This window comes from Somniosus microcephalus, chromosome 13 (genome assembly GCF_052327205.1).
Source record: "Somniosus microcephalus isolate GS21.2 chromosome 13, FLI_Smic_1.0, whole genome shotgun sequence".
NCBI lineage: Eukaryota > Metazoa > Chordata > Chondrichthyes > Squaliformes > Somniosidae > Somniosus > Somniosus microcephalus.
Window position 1 is genome coordinate 43,835,323 of NC_140999.1, and position 9,687 is coordinate 43,845,009.

Sequence of the window (9,687 nt, forward strand, 5' to 3'; positions counted from 1 at the left end):
GCGCAATTGCCAGGAAGGCAGAAACTGTGCAGATTCTCTATCGTTGCATTTCACTTTGACATAAAAAGAGGATGCAGAGAAGTCACGTCAATGGTTTCACTGAAGCACACAGCTAATTAGTGTTTCAACGTTAGTTACCCAAGGAGAGCTCTTCCTGTTGGTTGCTGATCAGCTGGATCATTTCCTCTTCTGATCTGAGCTCCAGCGTTGGAGAATGATGTTGACACTTTTCACAGGAATACTGGCGTATTTTGGTAATAAATATTTGCCAACAAGGTAAAGGAATAGCCTCTGCTACTGGCACTGATTTAGAGGGAGCAACCCGCTATCATTGCATTTGCCTAACTCAGAGCAGGCTTGCTGACAGGGCTTGCTGGCCAATGTTTCAAGTTAATGTAGTGGTTTTAAGTTCCCCGTGTTCTCAGGAAACTGGCAATCTGTCACTGTTCCTCGCTGGGGTGAGAGAAATTTGAGTCTACCAGTAACTCTCTCATTGTGCGTGAATCTCAGTCCCGTGCTCCCATGTTTTCGACAAGTCAGTGTCTCCTTTCTGCCCACTGTGAAATTCAGCCATACAGGTCGTGCTTTTTTCAATAGCCCATTTTCTACGTTAAAGGTGCTATATAAATGCAAGTTGTTATTGTCGCCACAGGATCTTTTATGTCCGCCTGAACAGGCTGACATTTTAACATCTCATCTCTCTGACAATGCAGCACTCCCTCAGTATGCACCGAAGTCTGAGCCTAGAAATAGGGGTGTGTGATCCGTACATGCCTTTTTATAGGGCATGGGCATTTTGTTAAGGCACCTGTTCCAAAGGACACACAGGTCATTAAACAAATGTGTTATTGTGTCAAAAATAACTGGCCTATCTATGTGGCAGTTTAAACACTGAAGCCTTTTACCCCCCTTTCCTCTCCTGGAGGAGCTGACTCCCACTGGGTGCAGCAGTACTCCCTTGCCCTCTAGTATGTCCTCCAAACGGCTATTCCTCTTGTGTGACGCTGGATAGTTTGCCAGCCAGCTGCTCAACTGCAGGAAGTTTCACGGCCGACCCAGGTCCTGTGTACACACACACTTCCCAGCAGAGGAAAGATGGGCTGCATCTAAATAGGACGGGAACAAGAAATTCAGTGAATAATAGAGGTTGGGATCAAGGCTTAGGGGTAAGGAGAAGATAAAGGAATTGATTTTAAGCGTAATAAATAAAATTAATGAAGACCCCAAGTTAAGATTGAAGGTGCAATAATGCAAATTTTTTTTTGAATTGTAAATCATGGGCTGGGTGTGTGCAGTTTAGTGATGTGCACTCCCAACTCTCGGTATGTGCTGGAAGTGCAGAAGGGGAGCTTTTCCTTGTGTCTTTACCTGAATGCTGGAAGCTCGAGGAATAAAATGCTGGAACTGGAAAAAACATAACAGAAGGAATTTTGATGTCATCGGGACTGCGCAAACATTGTTCGTTGGGAGTGAATTCAATATTCAAAGATATTGTTCAGAAAAGATAGAAATAATAGGGGAGGAGAGGCAGCTTTACGTGCATGGGAAAACCTGAATGTCAAAGAAATTGAAGCAATAGTTCAGGGAAAGAAAAAAAAATGCAACAATCTGGATAGAGTTAAAGTGGGATAACAATTGGAGTCTGCTACAGCCCGCCAGAGTAGATAAAGGAGAATGACAACAGGATAAGATTAGAATGATCTGTACCGGTAATAATATAGAAATAATGGGTGGCTTCAACTAACCTAATATTAACTGGATATACCCTAATGGAAATGTGGTTTCAGCTGCCTGGGCCCTAGGCTCTGGAATTTCCTCCCTAAACCTCTCCACCTCTCTATCTCTCTCTCCTCCTTTAAGACACGCCTTTGGCCAAGCTTTTGTACACCTGTCCTAATATCTCCTTATGTGGCTCGGTGTCAAATTTTGTTTGATAATGCTCCTGTGAATCGCGTGGGGATGTTTTACTATGCTAAAGGCACTATATAAATACAAATTGTTGTTGTGGTGATAGTGCTCCCACAATGGCATTAATTAGGTAATTCCAGGAGTTTGACCCAGCAACAAAGAAGAAACAGTGGTATATACCCAAGTCAGGATGGTAACTTGGAGGTAATAATGTTCTATGCTTGATGGGCCTTCAATAACCACAAAACTAGAAGTTATAGACTTAAACAAGTTGGCTTTTAATCACTAAGATCAGAGCTAACATCTCAACACGCCGACTGGTTCACAGGAATGAGTCATACAGATCCTGGGATCTTTATGTAAGAGAAGTCAGGGGCGGAGCCAAGAGCCAAGACCTGGAACCTCCCAGGTTAGTCGGGAAAGAGGAAGTGAAACTATACACAGTGGGGGAGGGTAATATACATGAGTGCAAAACGAATACAGGACCAAGACAAACAGATTTCATTACATTCACCCCTTCTATAGATTTAGTCCATCGGGGTGATGTTTCTTAAAAGTTGGTATAAGTGAGTCTGTCAGGAGGTTTTGCAGTTCTCAGTGATCGGCGCAAAGCCGGTTGGGGTGCCTCTAGGGGAGTGGATTCTGGTTCCTCCGCTGTCCGGGCCTCCGCAGTGTCTTCCAGGTTATCTGCAGTGTCCTCCAGGTTAAAGTTGGGTATTGATACCTCTGGGCGTCCTGTCTCTTTGTAGTGTGGGTCTTCATCGGGTAGTCTCCCATCGTTCTCTCCGCTCCCCGAGGGAGCGAGGTCATTTATGGAAACAGTGTCCTCTCGCCCGTCAGAGTATTCGATATAGGCGTACTGAGGGTTTGCATGGAGCTGTACCTTTTCCACAAGGGGGTCCGTTTTAGCTAGTGGTTCTGCTAGTGGCTATCCCCTTCGAGAGCAAGAACTGGTGCAGCTCGTCACTCATGAATGACGTCCCCCTATCGCTGTGTATGTAGTTCGGCATGCCAAACATGCAGAATAGATTACAGAGACACTTGATGACCGTGGCACTGGTCATGTCTGGGCAGGGAATGGCGAAGGGGAAGCGGGAATATTCATCAATGATATTGAGGAAGTATACGTTACGGTCAGCAGAGGGAAGGGGTTCCTTGAAGTCCAGACTTAGGCGCTCGAATGGCCGTGTGGCTTTGATAAGGTGTGCACGGTCAGGCCTGTAGAAACGAGGCTTGCATTCCGCACAGATGCGGCAGGCTCTGGTCATTGCCCTGACCTCCTCGATGGAGTGGGGCAGATTGCGGGACTTTATAAAATGGTATAGTCGGGTGACCCCTGGGTGACAGAGGTCATTGTGGAGACCCTGTAATTTGTCCGTATGAATGCTGGCACACATTCCCTGCGATAGGGCATCTGGGGGTTCATTAAGGGCTCCCGGCCTGTGCATAATATCATAGTCGAACGTGGCTAGTTCGATCCTCCACCTGAGTATTTTGTCATTCTTGATTTTCCCCCTTTGTTATTAAACATGAAAGCCACCGACCGCTGGTCGGTGAGCAGGGTGAAATGTTTGCCGGCTAGGTAGTGTCTCCAGTGCCGCACTGCCTCCACTATAGCCTGTGCCTCCTTCTCGACAGAAGAGTGCCTGATTTCAGGTCCCTGAAGGGTTCGGGAGAAGAAGGCCACAATCTCTCTCAGCCTGATTGAAGGTCGCAGCTAAGGCAAAGTCTGACGCATCGCTTTCGACTTGAAAGGGAATGCATTCGTCCACTGCACACACTGCAGCCCTTTCAATGTCCTGTTTAATACTGGTGAAAGCCTCCTGAGCTTCAACTGATAGTGGGAAGGACGTCGATTTAATGAGGGGTCGGGCCTTATCAGAGTAATTGGGCACCCATTGGGCATAATACGAAAAAAATCCCAGGCACCTTTTTAAAGCTTTGGGATTGTGTGGCAGGGGTAGTTCCTTTAGGGGGCGTAATCAGTCAGGGTCCGGTCCAATTACACCATCTTCCACCACACAGCCGAGGATACAGAGACAGGTTGTGTTGAAGACACATTTGTCTTCGTTGTAGGTTAGATTCAGCTTTAGGGCAGTTTTTAAAAATCTCGCAAGATTTAGATCGTGGTCTTGCTGGTTGTGCCAGCAGATAGTGACATTGTCCAAATTGATTTGATGCTCCAGCAGAATGTGGATCCAAGTCCAGACGCTCTGGTTTTAGGAGTCGATCCATCCTAGTATTCTTTAGTGATTAAAATTGATGGGCCTTCAATAACCACAAAACTAGAAGTTATAGACTTAAACAAGTTGGTTTTTAGTCACTAAGATCAGAGCTAACATCTCAACACGCCGACTGGTTCACAGGAATGAGTCATACAGATCCTGGGATCTTTATGTAAGAGAAGTCAGGGGCGGAGCCAAGAGCCAAGACCTGGAACCTCCCAGGTTAGTCAGGAAAGAGGAAGTGAAACTATACACAGTGGGGGAGGGTAATATACATGAGTGCAAAACGAATACAGGACCAAGACAAACAGATTTCATTACAATGCTATTGCTGCTCTTGTCCTTCTGGGAGGTGCTGTCTAAGTAAGCTTGGTGAGTTGCTGCAATGCACTGGTAATGAAGGGGTGGATATTGAGGTAGGTGCACCAATCAAGCAGACTGCTCCATATTAGATTGTGTCAAGCTCCTTGAGTGTTGCAGCTACACCCACCCAAGTAAGTGGTGAGTATTCCATCCCACTATATACTTGCCATAGAGGGAGTGCAATGAAGGTTCACCAGACTGATTCCTGGGATGGAGAGATTGGGTAGACTAGGCCTATATTCTCTAGAGTTTAGAAGACTGAGAGGTGATCTCATTGAAACATACAAAATTCTTACAGGGCTTGACAGGGTAGATGCAGGGAGGATGTTTCCCCTGGCTGGGGAGTCTAGAACCAGGGGTCGGCCATTTAGGACTGAGATGAGGAGAAATGTCTTCACTCAGAGGCTGGTGAATCTTTGGAATTCTCTACCCCAGAGGGCTGTGGATGCTTAGTTGTTGAGTATATTCAAGACAGAGATCGATATATTTTTGGATATTAAGGGACTCACTGGATATGGGGATAGTGCAGGAAAGTGGAGATGAGGTAGAAGATTGGCCATGATCTTATTGAATGGTGGAGCAGGCTCGAAGGGCCGAATGGCCTACTCCTGCTCCTATTTCTTATGTTCTTAAGTTCACACGCCTGCCTTGTAGTTGGTGAAGAGGTTTTAAGGGATCAGGAGATGAGCCGCTCATCTGAGAACCCAGCATCTGCCTTGCTCTTGTAACCATGGTGTTATGACTGGTCCAGTTAAGCTGCTGGTGAATGGTAACCCCACCCCACCCCACCCAAGGTGTTCATGGTAAGGGAACTGACAATGATGGTACGGTTACTACACTTCAAAAGTATTTAATTGGTTGTAAAGCACTTTGGGATGTCCTTAGGTCTTGCTATATAAATACAAGTCTTTCTTTAAGACCTCAGTTGGAATATTGTGTGCAATTCTGGCCTTCACACTTCAAAAGAGGTATACAGGCAGAGTGCAGAGAAGATCAGCAAGAATTATCCCAAAACTTACTTTAACTTCCAATAAAAGTAGCAACACAGGTTAAGGCCATAAAAAGAAAAGCAAACCAAACACTCGGGTTAATTTCTAGAGATAGAATTGAAAAGCAGAGAAGTTATGTTAAACTTATATAGAACCTTGGTTAGTCCACACTTGGAAAACAGTGAACAGTTTTGGTCACCATATTATAAAAAAGATAGAGGCACTGGAGAAGGTGCAAAAAAGGTTTACTAGAATGATATCAGAACTGAGAGGTTATACCCATCAGAAAAGATTCAATAGGCTGGGGCTCTTTTCTTTAGAAAAGAGAAGACTGAGGGGTGACCTGATAGAGGTCTTTAAGATTATGAAAGGGTTTGATAGGGTAGATGTAAAGAAAATGTTTCCACATGCGGGGGAAACTAGAACTAGGGGCCAAAATATAAAAGTCACTGATAAATCCAATAGGGAATTCAGGAGAAACTTATTTACCCAGAGCATGGTTAGAATGTGCAACTTGCTACCACAAGAAGTACTTTAAAAAAAAAATAGTTCTTGGGATGTGCGCATTGCTGGCAAGGCCAGCAGTTATTGCCCAACCCTAATTGCCCTTGAGAAGGTGGTGGTAAGCCGCCTTCTTGAACCGCTGCAGTTCATGCGATGAAGGTACTCCCACAGTGCTGTTAGGGAGGGAGTTCCAGGATTTTGACCCAGTGACGATGAAGCAACGGCAATGTATTTCCAAGTCAGGATGTTGTGTGACTTGGAGGGGAACTTGGAGGTGGTGGTGTTCCCATGCGCATGCTGCCCTTGTCCCTCTAGGTGGTAGAGGTCGCGGGTTTGGGAGTTGCTGCAGTACATCTTGTAGATGGTACACACTGCAGCCACAGTACGCCGGTGGTGGAGGGAATGAATGTTTAAGGTGGTGGATGGGGTGATAATCAAGCAGGCTGTTTTGTCCTGGATGATGTCGAGCTGCGGTGACTAGCAGAAATGCATTTAAGGGGAAGCTAGATAAACACATGAGGGAGAAAGGAATAGAAGGAAATGTTGATGGCGTTAGATGAAGAAGGGTGGGAGGAGGCTCGTGTTGAGCATAAACACCGGCACGGATCTGTTGGGCCGAATGTATTTACAGCGCAGAAATAGACCAATGTTGGTATGTGAAAAGGAAAAGACTGGCCAAGGTAAATGTAGGTCCTTTATAGTCAGAGATGGGAGAATTTATAATGGGGAATGAAGAAATGGCAGAGAAATTAAATACTTTGTTTCTGTCTTTACGGAGGAAGACACAAAAGACCTCCCAGAAATACAAGAAAACCAAGGGTGTGGCGAGAATGAGGAACTTAAAGAAATTATTAGAAAAAAACAGTACTAGCAAAATTAATGGGACTAAAAGTCGATAAATGCCAAGGACTGGATGACCTACATCCTAGGGTTTTGAAAGAGGTGGCCATTGGGATAGTGGACACATTGGTTGTCAACTTCCAAAATTCTAGATTCTGTAACGGTTCCTGTAGATTGGAGGATAGCAAATGTAACCCTGCTATTTAAGAAAGGAGAGAGAAAACAGGGAATTACAGACCTGTTAGCCTCAGATCAGTAGTTGGGAAAATGCTGGAATCTATTATAAAGGATGTAATAACTGGGCACTTAGAGACTAAAAGATTGGGCAGAGTCAACATGGATTTATGAAAGGGAAATCCTGTTTAACAAACTTATTGGAGTTCTTTGAGGATGTAACTAGTGGAGTAGACAAAGGGGAACCGGTAGATGTGGTGTATTTGGATTTTCAGGAGGCCTTCGATAAGGTCCCACACAAGAGGCTAACTGTACCACCCCTACTGCCATTCTCCCCGAGGTCAGTTAACTCAGCATAGATGAAGAATCAAAACGTATGGTCCACTTTTACGCAGTATCACATAACAGGCTCTGCAGTAACCCAGGTGCCAGCTTGGCTCAGTGATAGCTCACTTACCCGAGTCAGACCATGAACACATAACCTAGGCAGTGCTGAAGGAGTGCTGCACTGTGGGAGTTGTCGTCTTTCAGATGCAATGAGAAACAGAGGCCCCCTCTGTTCAGGTGGATGTGAAAGATGCCATGGCATTTTCCTCCAAACATGAGCAGGGAGTTTTCCTGGTGACCTGCCCATTCTTCATCCCACCACAAAACAGATTAATTGCTCTTTTGTGGGACCTTAGTATGTGCAAATTGGCTGCCAACACAACACAGCAATTACACTTCAGAAAAAGTTTAAAAAAATTAACGGTGAAGCATTTTGGAATGCACGGAGGATGTGAAAGTACTATATAATTGCAAGTTCTTCTTTCTCTTACTTTATTTAGGAATAGAAGAATTGAGTCAAAACAACACTACAAACCTTGAAACTGATACTTGGATTATTTGTAATAGCTTTGATGTAATTTCAGCACTGTAAAAAACAGAAGATGCTGGAAATACACAGCAGGTCCATTCCACATCTGGAAAGGGAAAAGGTAAGTGGGGACTCTCCTGAATTGGACGCTAAGTCCTTTATTGGACTAAATTAAACAAAGGGGAGGGAAGCACAGGCAATGGTGACAAGTCAGGCATATTGGCTCCCGTTAAAGAGCAGCAGTTCTTCTCTCAACTCTTCTTTGTTCCCCGACTGTGGGTTCTCGCCCAAAACGCTAGCCTGTCATTTCTCTCTCCAGATGTTGACAGACCTGCTGCCTATTTCCAGCATTTTCTATTTCAGATTTTGTGGTATTCGCATTTTTTGATCGTTTTGAAAAAAAATCCTGAATTTTTGTTTTGCTCCCACGGTTGCACACAGGAGGCCCATAATAGGATTGGGCGAATGCAACTGAAGTAAGATATTAAAAATTGGATTTAATAAGGTGAAACAAACCAGGATTCATCTGTAACACCAATATACAAAATGGAGGGAATAGGTTAATTCGTGCTCTGAGTTGAACAATAGAAGTCTGTAAAAGTTGTATAAACCTAGATAAGGTTTAAACAGGACTACGGGTTAACTGCTGAGAGATTAAAACTGTCAAAACAACCCCTTAGAAAGAGGGAGAGATATATGGGTTCGGCCACGCGAGTCGACACCTTTGCACTTAAGGGTTTGTTAAGTGTGAAGCTCAACTGGGTTCTATTCTTTTAACTAACTAAAGTGTTTTTGCTCTGTAGAAATAATTCAAGGGAGAGACAGAAAGTCTGCGGATTGCCCGCTTTGGAAAGATCTACTATCTTAGAGAAATACTTAAAAAGACCAAGCCATCTGACAACAGCAAATGGACGATCGTAAAGTAATAAAGTTGAGGCCCGGGGTCATGAGAAAGTAACAGGACCAACTGATAACGAAATGTGAGATTTGTAAGCGACTGGAAGAATGGAATGTCACGGTTTTATAATTACAATTTAACTATAATTCTGTATATGTTAATAAGCTTATCCCCGCCTTTAGGGCAGGGCCTTAATTTTTGTATAACTGTGTGAACCTCAAGAGATTCGGTGGAGTTGGAGCCTTGTGTTGGGACGCAAGAGCCATAGCTCCCCAGGCCTGAATAAACCGTTTTTACTTCAATTATTGGGTCTGTCTTTCTTACAACAAGCCAGTGTTGTCGACTTTGTATATCACTTAGTCCACACTTTGGGGGCTTACATCACAACCAGCCGAGGATTATATGGTAGCAGGAAGTGAGAATTGGATCATACAGCGACAATCCAATCACTTGTCATCTGATAGCTTGTCCTTCCCTCAACATTACTAGTCATGCTTGTGCCCGCATCCTGCTATGCTGAAGACCCAATCACACTCTTACATTAACTAGTCAGTTCTGACGAAAGGTCATCAACCTGAAACGTTAACTGTTTCTCTCTTCACAGATGCTGCCTGACCTGTTGAGTTTCTCCAGCATTTTCTGTTTTTATTTCTTATTTTAACTACATTTGTTACCCCCGCCAGTCTTCCCCTCTTCTTCCAGTCCACAGGCTTTAAAAACCAAAACTTGGGAGTAAATTAAACACTACTTCTTGATTTACTATGTCTTCTGTCTCATCGACTCCAATGACATCCTGCAGTATAGGACTTGGTCTTCCATCTGTCACCCCCGTTGATCAGACTCCAGGGATAGAACCTGTGATTTTCCCAGTTTGCATGACCGGGTGGTGCATTTACTGAACCACTTGGGTGCAAACAGACACTTTATATT

The 9,687-nt window shown here is 44.3% G+C and overlaps 1 long non-coding RNA gene across 1 annotated transcript; it reads left to right on the plus strand.

Moving 5' to 3' along the window:
* The first annotated feature begins 147 nt into the window (after positions 1-147).
* LOC147108283 (uncharacterized) lies at positions 148-9,059 on the plus strand. The gene is made up of 2 exons (XR_015080560.1): positions 148-276; positions 8,663-9,059. It is a non-coding gene; the product is annotated as an uncharacterized LOC147108283 (long non-coding RNA).
* Positions 9,060-9,687: the final 628 nt, after the last annotated feature.